Below are 10,999 nucleotides of genomic sequence, written 5' to 3' on the forward strand. Positions count from 1 at the left end.
GCAGAAATGAGCCTATTTGCAAATTGCCAGATTAGACTTGTTCTTGTTTAACTAAAAGCTTTAACTAAAAGCAGGGCTTAAAATACTGAAGAAGATAAAGCCTCTTCTATCTCCAAACATTTCTTGGTCAAATTGTGCTCTAAAAGAGTTTAAAAAAATTTTCACTGTTGACCGATTAGGTTTAAAACAATGGAATACAGTTGAAATCTTTAAGTAAATCATCATGGAAAATAACATTGTTATTAATATAGCGTTTTAAACTTACTTTCTCAGGTTATAAAATATTCTGACTTAAAAATAAAATTATGAGCTGTGATTGATGTATTTTGTATGTGTTGGCTCAGGTCCTGCCTGTTTAATTGGGCTCAGTTGATTTCAGTGCATTTCCTATGACGTTTCCATCCTACAGCTGTCAACCCAAAGAAAGAATTAATATCAATAATCCAGTGATCAGATTTAATCTATAAGATTAGTCATCATTAAAGCTACAAAGATGTATACTGAAAAGAAAACTCTTGTCAATTTTATCTTCTCACGTGATAGTGTAAGATGGATATTCACATATATGTGTAAAATCATACATTCACTTGTGTTTTATTGCATTCCTTGTGTTTTACAAAACAATATAAACCATTGTATTAAAAGAAACTCTCTTCTCCCAAATGGCATATTGTCTACTCTTATTTCATTTCTCACATATCCAGAAGCAGCCTTACCAGCTACTGATTTTTGTCCTTAGAGGTTTTCATTTTTGTACATTTGTTTTAACAAGCATTGGTTGATATGCCATTTTCTCAATTACTGAAGCATTGCTACCTTTACTGTATAGATTGAGAAATCAAGACAGAAAAGGAGAAAGATGGAAAATAAAACTCCGTGCCCCGATCTCATAAAGTCCTTTTCATTCTGCTGATTCAATCACGACATGCATTATCACCATAGTTTAACAGATGAGGAGGTGAGGGAACAGAAAGCCTCAGCACTTCTCTGCTGTTGCACAGCTGCTGTGGCAAGGTCCTGCTTATTACCTTATTTCAAAGTAAGTCAAATGAATCAATGAAGGGAAACTCTTAGAGCATCAGGTATGCCAATGTTTTCCAAAAGGCGCTTTTCAGGACATTAGTCTGCTGAGATGCGCTGAGAACAAAAATATCTGTTGGCCAAACATGTTTTCGAAAATCATATAATAAAGTCTCTTCCTAGAGGGTCACATAAATTAGTATATTACAGACGCTAAGAACTCCTGAAATTAAAAAATAAGAATAACTCAGTATGACTTTTGCTGAGCTCAAAATATTTCACAGTAGAACGCTTTTTTGCCATAACACAAATTCACTGGAAACACTTATAGACATTTTAATTTTAAGCAACTCTATTTTCAATGGCTTTGGTTAACAAAGTATACATCATAATCCCAAATGCTTCGGGATATAGAATAATATGCAGATATAATCTCTGCTCGTAACACTCATGACTCAAAAGCTTCAGAAAGCCACTTTAAGGAAGGCAGAAATCCATCCATCAGCCCATTCACTCATTTGTTTTTTCAGTAAGCATTTATTAAATACCTACTTTGGTCTAGGCAGAGTGCAAGATGTTTGTGACATAATGATGACAAACTAAGTCTGGAGGTGGTGGGGAAGGTTTCCCCAAGAAACCAATGGATGGGTTAAATCTTAAAGGGTGACTAGAGGAGCAGGCATTCCACAGATGGAAGGGAGCTGATTGTGGAAGGGCATTCCAAGTGAAAGCAACTGCCTATGCAAAACCACAGAAGATTAAGAGCATAGCAAACTCAGGGGAGCACAAGTGCATGCATCTACCATTCATCATCATCCGTTGTTGATTTATGCATTATCTGTCTCCCCTACTAGAATACAAGCTCCATGATATAGGGACTGCTCTACACTGTTTGCCATTGTGTTTCCCATGCTTAGCACAGTATTTCTCTTATAATAGGAGCTCAATAAATTCTTGGCAAATGAACAACAAGTAGCTTGGTATCACTGGAACCTACTGCATTTAAAGGTAAGACAGGAAGATGAGGATGGGATGGTAGGCAGGGGAATGGATCATGATGGGGCTTGTGGATCATGATTGGACACTTCATGGTGGGTGAGGATGAGCCCTTGGAGGGTGGTAAGCAGGGAAGTAACTTGAGCAGATTTGAATTTTAGAAAGATTACTCTGATGGGAGAGAGGATGGTGGCTTAGGAGCGTTGAGACTGTTAGGAGGGCTGTTGCAATAATGCAGGAAAGAAGATATGAGGGTTTGACTAAGGTGGCTGCTGCTGAGTGGAGAGGAGAGAGTTTGTGGTGTGTAGAAGAGATCAGCCCTAGTGATCGAATAAGGTAGGGAAGGGGTCTAAGAAGGAAGGAAGGTGGAGGAGAGTCAGAAAAGACTCCTGTGTTTCCAATTCAGAAATTTGGGAATACTTTTAATTATGGAAATCTTTAAACATATACAAGGTAGAGAGGCTAGTATAATAAACCCCTATGTACTTATCATCCAACCACTATCAACATATAGTCAATTTGATTTCAAGTTCTGACTTCCTCACTCTACATCCCTCACCCCTGCCTGGAATGTTTTAAAGCAAATACCAGATATCCCATTATTTCATCCACATATACTGCAGTATGTATTTTTAAGAGATAATATTATAACTTTAAAAAGCATACATATAATATCTTTAATATGTCTAAATATTAACATGAATTCCTCAGTATCACCAAATAGTCAATCAGTGTTCAAATAGCCTTGACTTTCCATAGTTAATAGGCTCAAATCAGGGTCCAAATGAATCCACACACTGCATTTGGTTGATAGGATGGACTCTAAAGTCTATTTTAATGTATGACAATTCCCCTCTCCTCCTTTTCCCCTTGTTGTTGATTCTTTGAAGAAAGTAGGCCATTTATCCTACAGAGTTTCCTAATTTGTTGATTGCATCCCAGTGGCATCATTTATCATATTTCTGCAACCCCTGATCTTGTAAATTTGTAGTTAGATCTCATTGTAACTTTCTATGTAGAAGAGGCAATCCCTAATGAAGGTGAGTTTATTGGAGAACATTGTGGGTGCAATGCTGGCGGTGATGGACTCAATGGATATATACGTGGGTACAGGTTTTGGAGGTGCTATCAGTCCTATGCAAAACAATTCTTTGAGGTGTATTTGGGTCCAGCTGCTTAGTATTGCTGCCACCACTTTTAGTTAAATGCTTTGAAAAAAGAAACATGAACATGACAAAAAGCATCCAAGTGCCCTTGGAAAGCCACCCATTTGATGGATACAGTGTCTTCATCCAGGTCTATATCTTTATCAGATTTTTCAAAAGCCTTTGCCCCTCAACAGGAGTGTTTATCGTTATGAAAGTCAGAAGGGAAAGCCATGCCTAGAGGGCCTTGTTTGGGATTGGTTAGCTGAGTGGAGGCTGTGTTACCTGTAATTGAGGGAAGGGAGCTTAAGTCATGAATTGATCACCATATAAAAACCCCTGTTTTCTTTTTATCATGTGTCCTCTGAGGGTCATTAATAGGCACCTTGGAAGAAGCCGCTTAGAAAAAAGTTAGCTGTACTTTACGTGTTACGATTGTGGTTACCACAGAGGTTGTTTAACTGGAAAATCAGTGTGCAAAGCACCTGTTCCAGGAAAAGCTAGACCTGGTATTTGTCTGCATTTTGTCCTGATATTGCTTGATTTCATCTGCCTGGACCTTTTCTGGAGAGTCAATCAGGCAGGTTAGCTGTTATATCTAAGTGTGGCTTTCACACCGTTTGTCTTGAAACACAAGCAAACTCTTGCCTCATCTAAAAGAACTTTATTTTCATTTAATAAACATTGACATAGAATTTGCTATGTGCCAGACACTGTTCTAAATATTTTGTACATACTAGATCATTTAATTCTTATAAAGCAGGCACCATAATTATCCCCATTTTATAGGTGAAGAAACTGAAGCACAGAGAGATAAAGGAACTTGCCTGAGGTCATAAGGCGGGTAAGCATCAGAGTAGCAATTGAGCCTGGTCTGACTTTATAAGTCTATATTCTTAGCTACTATGATATGTTGCCTATTGGCACCAAGAATCAAAATTAAAATGACATTGCAACTTAAAAAGAGTCATGACAGTTAAGTGTGGTGGCTTAGGGTGAGCTTTGGCATCACACAGACTGGGGTTGAATCCTGGCTTTGTCACTTAGTATGGTGGAATAAGGGCATATTATGTACTTCCCTGAGCCTCAGTTTCTTTATCTGTAAATTGGGGGTTACAATTCCAATCTCACAAAGCTGTTGTGAGGATAAAATGGAATCATGTATTTAAAGCATCTGACAGTTCATGGAATATAGTAAGTCCCTTAAAATGGTAGTTGCTGTGATGATGGCATCATTCTAAAGAAACTAGACAACATCGTGCATAGCAGACAGTGCTGTGGAGAGGTCTTCCCTCACTTGGTGTTCAGCCCGACTTGGTGACTGTAGTTGGCTTGTCTGTATAATTATTTAGAATATTGATCTCATGTTTCGCCATTCTATTAAACACAATAGGGACCAAAAGCAGAAAAAGGATTGACTAACAGAGCAAACTCACATGTACAAAGTTGAGGAAATACCTTCATATACATTGTCTCATTATGTATAAGTCAATGGTGCAATGGTGTGCTGCCTGGAAGAACCAATTGTACACAACTCTTCCCACCTCCACATTCAGCGACATCACATTGGTGGCGGGAGCACTTACAACACTAAAATCAGCCAATACTACAAATCAGGGCTTTTCTTTTCTTCACCCCCAGAGAGCCAATTGTTAAACTGTTTTAGGCACTCTGAGGGTATGAACTCATTAGTCCTCTCAACAACCCCATGGTAGCTACTACTGGTATCCTCATTTTCAGAACAGGAAACCGAAAGGTAAAGCACAGAAAGGTAAAATAAATTACTCTAAATCATGCAGCTAACAAGTGACAGAGCCAGGGTTCAAACCCAGGAACTCTGTCTCTAGATGCATACTCTTAACTGCCGCAGGTTTCTGCCTCTCTGATCTACTATACTATAATGATACAGTTCTGTCTTTTGGGAGATGAGAGATAGATGCACAATGCAATCAGAGGGCAAAGCAATATGAATTAATGCATTACCTCATATAGGCATGGATTCAACAAATCTTTTTGAGTGCCTACTATACGGCATGTTTTCTGGAGGAGATAAGAAATGATGAGTCAGTGATGTATAAAGTCTACATTCCCACCCTCTATTCCCCAACTAGACTGTGCAAACTTGGGAACATAGATGATGCCTGGGTGATCTTTGTGTTTTCTCAAAAACTTACATGGAAGCTGACACATAATAATTGTCAAATAAATGAATGAAAGAAGGTTGCCTAGTAGTGATATCTGCCATTTTGCATGTACAACATCCTGCCTTTAAGGAAGGAAGAGGGTGTTATACCACACAGGTGCGATGGGCTCCTGTTAAGCAGGTCTGACCTTTCCCTGAGTTGTATTTTATAATGTTTTGAAGAGTTTGGTCCTGAGCTTGGAGATTAAACCCCAGCTTACGCTTCCAGATAATGAGTGAGAATGAGAGAGAAAGTTGGCCCATGAGTAAATATGGACTCTGAGACATTAGGGTCGGTCCTCTCTCTGGTGAAGGCAGAGGTCAAGGAAGAAGCCTGGGTCAAGCTGTGTTGCAAGGTGAAATGTTGTGAAGCTGAAAGAGGGGCAAGGACTGGGTTAAGGGGTGGGTGACATGACCATAAAAGTAGTTGTCTAATTCAGGACATGTTCAAGAGCAACAGAGATGCTATGAGGAATTACACTGGGTCAACAGCTATAATTCTGGATGATCCCAGGCAAATGCCAGTCAATGATCATTCTACTTAAGGGTCCCATAGGAAAACATCACAAATTCAAGGTAGTACATAATTTGGTAGAAAAGGCTCTGGATGGATCTAAGCCATCGAAGTTCTAATATTCACTCTGCCCCCCTCCAGCTTGCCACCCTGGTGCCACCTACTTCTCATCTAAGGCACTGAGATAGAACAGAAATTCCCTGTCATTTTCCTACTCAGTGGAATATTACTTTCAAATAATTCTTACACAAGAAGATTTTGGAAGATCTCCAAGCCCTCTAAAAGCTTTAGTATTGCTGAGTTAGCTGTAGGATTAAGATTTATTTTGCTTCCTTATCCTTATGTTTTCTTATTCTTGTTTTATCCCTAGGATGAAACAGATATTCTTAGATGACTCAACATATCAGCCTTAAAAGAGATCTCAGAATCAGCTTCTTTATTTACAAATCAGAAAACGGAAGTCCAAAAGGGTAGAATGTGTCCAAGGTCATGCAGCCAGACAGACCTGGATGGTTTCACTCGGCCATACCAAAAGTGAAATTGGTACACGCTTAAAAAAAAAAAAAAAAGGACTTTAAAATAATACAATTATAATGCATGATCATTGTTGGAAATGTAGAAAAGACAAGAGGCCAAAAAAGAAAATATAAATCAACGACTGAAACTCACATATAGCCTCTATAATGATTCTGGTGTATGAGTATTTTTTCGGACTTTCCATTCCCCCATTTCGAGTGCTCTTTACAGTCTACCAGCAAGTTCTTATTTTTTCCACTTTGCCACTTGTTCCAGCTTCTCCATGTCATCCTTCCATCCTCTCGTGGCTTTCTTGAAATTATAGCTACAGGAACATAGTTCATAAGTTGACGAGTCTACGAACAGTCCCGCTTCAACACCGCCCATAAACAATATGCGATTGGAAAAGGCATTTTGGTATGGAGCGGAGGAGAAGGAATGTGGTACCTGGATGCTGAGTGAGGCCTGGATTTTTGATTGGTCAGCTATGAGCCAAGAGAGGGGTAAACTCAATCCACATACCAAGCAATCAGAAGTGGAGATCAGAAACCTGAATCCCGTAGAGCTCTTAGGAAGGCAATGGGGAGAGTTTGGTAAATCAGCTAGTGTTAAGGAAAGACAAAGCTGACTTTCAACATTTAAAGAAGGCATGGGCCCTGTAGTTCTGTATACAATCATTGATAAGCCTGTACACATTGTTGCCTCATGATTTCCCCGTGTCGCGACTTATAAATGTCCCTACAACTTTTGCTAGAATTGATTAATTGCACCTTGTTAGAGCACTTGATTTTTGTTAAAAGTGAAAAATAGAGCCTATTAAATGAAATGGCTGAGATGTTCCTGAAAGCAGCCTAATGCCTCTAAAACACACTTCGGGCGGTGAGTGACAAGCACAAGAAAGAGGAAGAGAAGTTACAAAGAGAAGCAAAAAAGAAGACGTGTGCTGCTCAGGCACCGTTGTTTTCCGAAGATGTTAAAATCTCATTTCAAAAAGGATCTCTGATCAAAACAATTTCTTAATCGAAAACCACCGTCTTAATTTGTCTTATCGGTGGCCACTTTCAGCAGAAATGTGTCTGTGGTCCTCTGTGCCCGGCCAGCGGCTGCCTTTTATTATGCAGATTGGAAGGAGCGGCCTCCACGAGCCAATTCTGGGCACTACATTTGCATAATGACTCGCCTTCTTAAAGATGGGCAGTTAAACCAAATAGTTTTTGAATTTCTTTTGTGGAATGGCTGCCTCTTTATTTAATGTTGAAAACTGAAGGGAGTTGAGGAAGGGTACTGACTAAACAGGCTTTTTAAATACTGCCTCCGTAATTATCTGTGGAATTAAACCCACAGAACCCACATTAACTCTCATCAGAAAATGGAATTATGAGAATTCTTATTAAGAGCAACTCCAGACTCAACTCACAGTATTCACTGGAGTAATTATCACTGGGAAAGGCTGGGATTAAGTTTTTTTTTAAGCTCGAGAAAATAAATTCTTAGCCATTGCCTGCCTTGGACATGCAGGAGGAGACAAAGCAATGTGAACTTTTAGGGAGAAAAAAATAATTTTGAAATGTAATTTTGGTCTGATTTCTGAGGGAATTCTTATGCAAGGCATTTTGTATGTAAGGGATTATGTGTCACCAATGCGAAATGAAATACAAAATAAACCAAAGGGCTGTGAATGTCCTAAGTGCAGAAAATAATATATAATTTATGATACTTTAAATCTCATTAAAAACACTAGCTTTTGTAGCTTCCTAGCAACCAATCCTCAGGAGTCTCTCTGTAAAGAGGTTGGCTCTCCCCAAGCTCGCGGTCCAAAGCTTTAATAAATGAAGCCCATATGGCGAGTATATGAGGGTTCCCTGTGTGCAAGCCATTTGTCTGGGTGTTCTCAAAAGCCTCATATGATAGCTTATAATTTGCTAATCCAATATAATAAACATGAAAGCACTTTGTTAAACTAATGTTCAGGGTCTAAATTAAACCAGTCAAGGCTGGAGAGTTAGAGAAAAAGTTGGAGATTCATAATTGTAGCCTTGATTCTAGGTACAATGTAAAGGGGTCCAGAAGATACCACTTGGGGTGATGCTTTCATCTTTCTTTCTTTTCTTTTTTTTCCAAAGCACCGTCACGTCTACTTTTTCATTTCACACTCATAATTACCTTGAGAAGTAAAGAGAGCAGGTTTTACTGTGCCCATTTTTCAGATGAAGATACTGAGGCTCATAAAGTTAAGGCATTGTGGTGAATACATCTGCAAAGTCAGGGCTGAGAGGGATGCTACAATCACGCAAATGTTCCTTTGTAATTTGTGCTAATCATGATGAGGTTTTCACCAGCCTGAAGCAAAATGGAAAAAATGACAACAATGAGTTTTTCTGTTAAAGTAAGGAAATAAAAGAGATTCTTTGGGATATTTTCTTTCTGCTTTTTGACAGTAAAATGACCTCTATTTTTGATTTAATTTAATTTAATTTTTAATTTTTGTGGGTACATAGTAGGGTATATGTTTATAGGTTACATAAGATATTTTGATATAGGCATACAATGTATAATAATCGCAATAGGGTAAATGGGGTGATCATCGCCTCAAGCATTTATCTTTGCGTTTCTAATAATCCAATTATACTCTTAGTTATTTTAAAATGTACAATTAAATTATTTTATACTATGGGGACCCTGTTGTGCTAGCAAATACTAGGTCTTATTCATTCTTTCTAACTATTTTTTGTGGCCATTTACCACTCCCCCACCACCCTTGCCCAACCCCGAATACCCTTCCCGGCCTCTGGTACCATCCTCTGTCCTCCACTGTCTGTCTCCATAAGTTCAGTTTTAATTTTTAGCTCCCAAGGATAAGTGAGAACACGTGATGTTTGTCTTTCTGTTCTTGGCTTTATTTCACTTAACATAATAACCTCTAGTTCCATGCCTACTGTTGCAAATAAAAGGATCTCATTCTTTTTAGTGGCTGAATAGTGCTCCATTATGTATATGTACTACATTTTCTTTTTTCATTTACCCGTTGATGGACATTTTGGTTGCTTCTAAATCTTGGCTATTGTGAATAGTGCTGCAGTAAACATAAGGGTGCAGATACCTGTTCGATATACTATTTATTTTCTTTTGTATTTATACCTAACAGTGGGATTGCTGGATCATATGGTAGCTCTATTTTTAGTTTTTTGAGGAACCTCCAAACTGTTCTACCTAGTAGTTGTACTAATTTACATTCCCGCCAACAGTGGATGAGGGATCTCTTTTCTGCACATCCTCACCAGCATTTGTTATTGCCTGACTTTTGCTCTTTTTTTCTTTTCTTTTCTTTTTTAACTTTAATTTTAAGCTCAAGAGTACATGTGCAGGTTTGTTATATAGGTAAACTTATGTCATGGGGATTTGTTGCACAGATTAGTTCATCACCCAGGTATTAAGCCTAGTACCCATTAGTTATTTTTCCTGATCCTCTCCCTTCTCCCACCCTCATCCTTCAATAGGCCCCAATGTGTTATTCCCCTGTATGTGTCCATGTGTTCTCATCCATTTACATCCCACCTATAAGTAAGGCCATGTGGCATCTGGTTTTCGATTCCTGCATTAGTTTGCTAAGGATAATGGCCTCCAGCTCCATCCATGTCCCTGCAAAGGACATGATCGAGTTCTTTTTTATGGCTGCATAGTATTCCATGGTGTATATACCATATTTTCTTAATCCAGCTTATCTTTGACGGACATTTAGTTTAATTCCACATCTTTTCTATTGTGAATAGGATTGCCTGACTTTTGGATAAAAGCCATTTTAACTGGGGTGAGATGATATCTCTTTGTAGTTTTGCATTTCTCTGACGTTGAGCACCTTTTCATATGCCTGTTTGCAATTTGTGTGTCTTCTTTTGAGAAATGTCTATTCAGATCTTTTGCTCAATTTTTAATCAAGTTATTAGCTTTTTTTTCCTATAGAGTTGTTTGAGCTCCTTATAGTTATGGTTTTTAACCCCTTGTCAGGTGGGTAGTTTGCCAATATTTTCTCCCTTTTTGTGGGTTGTCTCTTCACTTTGTTGATCATTTCATTTGCTGTACAGAAACTTTTAAACTCGATGCGATCCCATTTTGTCCACGTTTGCTTTGGTTGCCTGAGCCTGTGGGGCATTGCTCAAGAAATCTTTGTCCCTTCTGGGGTCCTGGAGAGTTTCCCTAATGTTTTCTTTTAGTAGTTTCATTGTTTAAGATTTTTTTTTGGTAGTTTCATTATTTAAGGTCTTATATTTAAGCCTTTAACCCATTTTGATTTGATTTTTGCATAGGATGAGAGACAGGAGTCTGGTTTCATTCTTCTGCATATGGATATCCAGTTTTCCCAGCACCATTTATTAAAATAACCTTTATAAAATAATGGTGGTAGTAGACTGTAGTTGCTTTTTGTATGTTTTTGGCAAAACTGCACATAGGCAATCATAGGTTGATCTCCAAAGCATGAAAAATTTTACTGGTTGGTAAAATCTCAACGTCTCTCCTCACCTATTTTTTTTTCAACAAATAAGAAAAATGGGGTCTGGTGGGGGTGTATGTCATCAAGCATCCAATAGCAAGGGAACAGCACGGCCAGGTTGAAAGCACAGGTCTTTG

Source organism: Nomascus leucogenys, chromosome 2 (assembly GCF_006542625.1).
Source record: "Nomascus leucogenys isolate Asia chromosome 2, Asia_NLE_v1, whole genome shotgun sequence".
Classification (NCBI taxonomy): Eukaryota; Metazoa; Chordata; class Mammalia; order Primates; family Hylobatidae; genus Nomascus; species Nomascus leucogenys.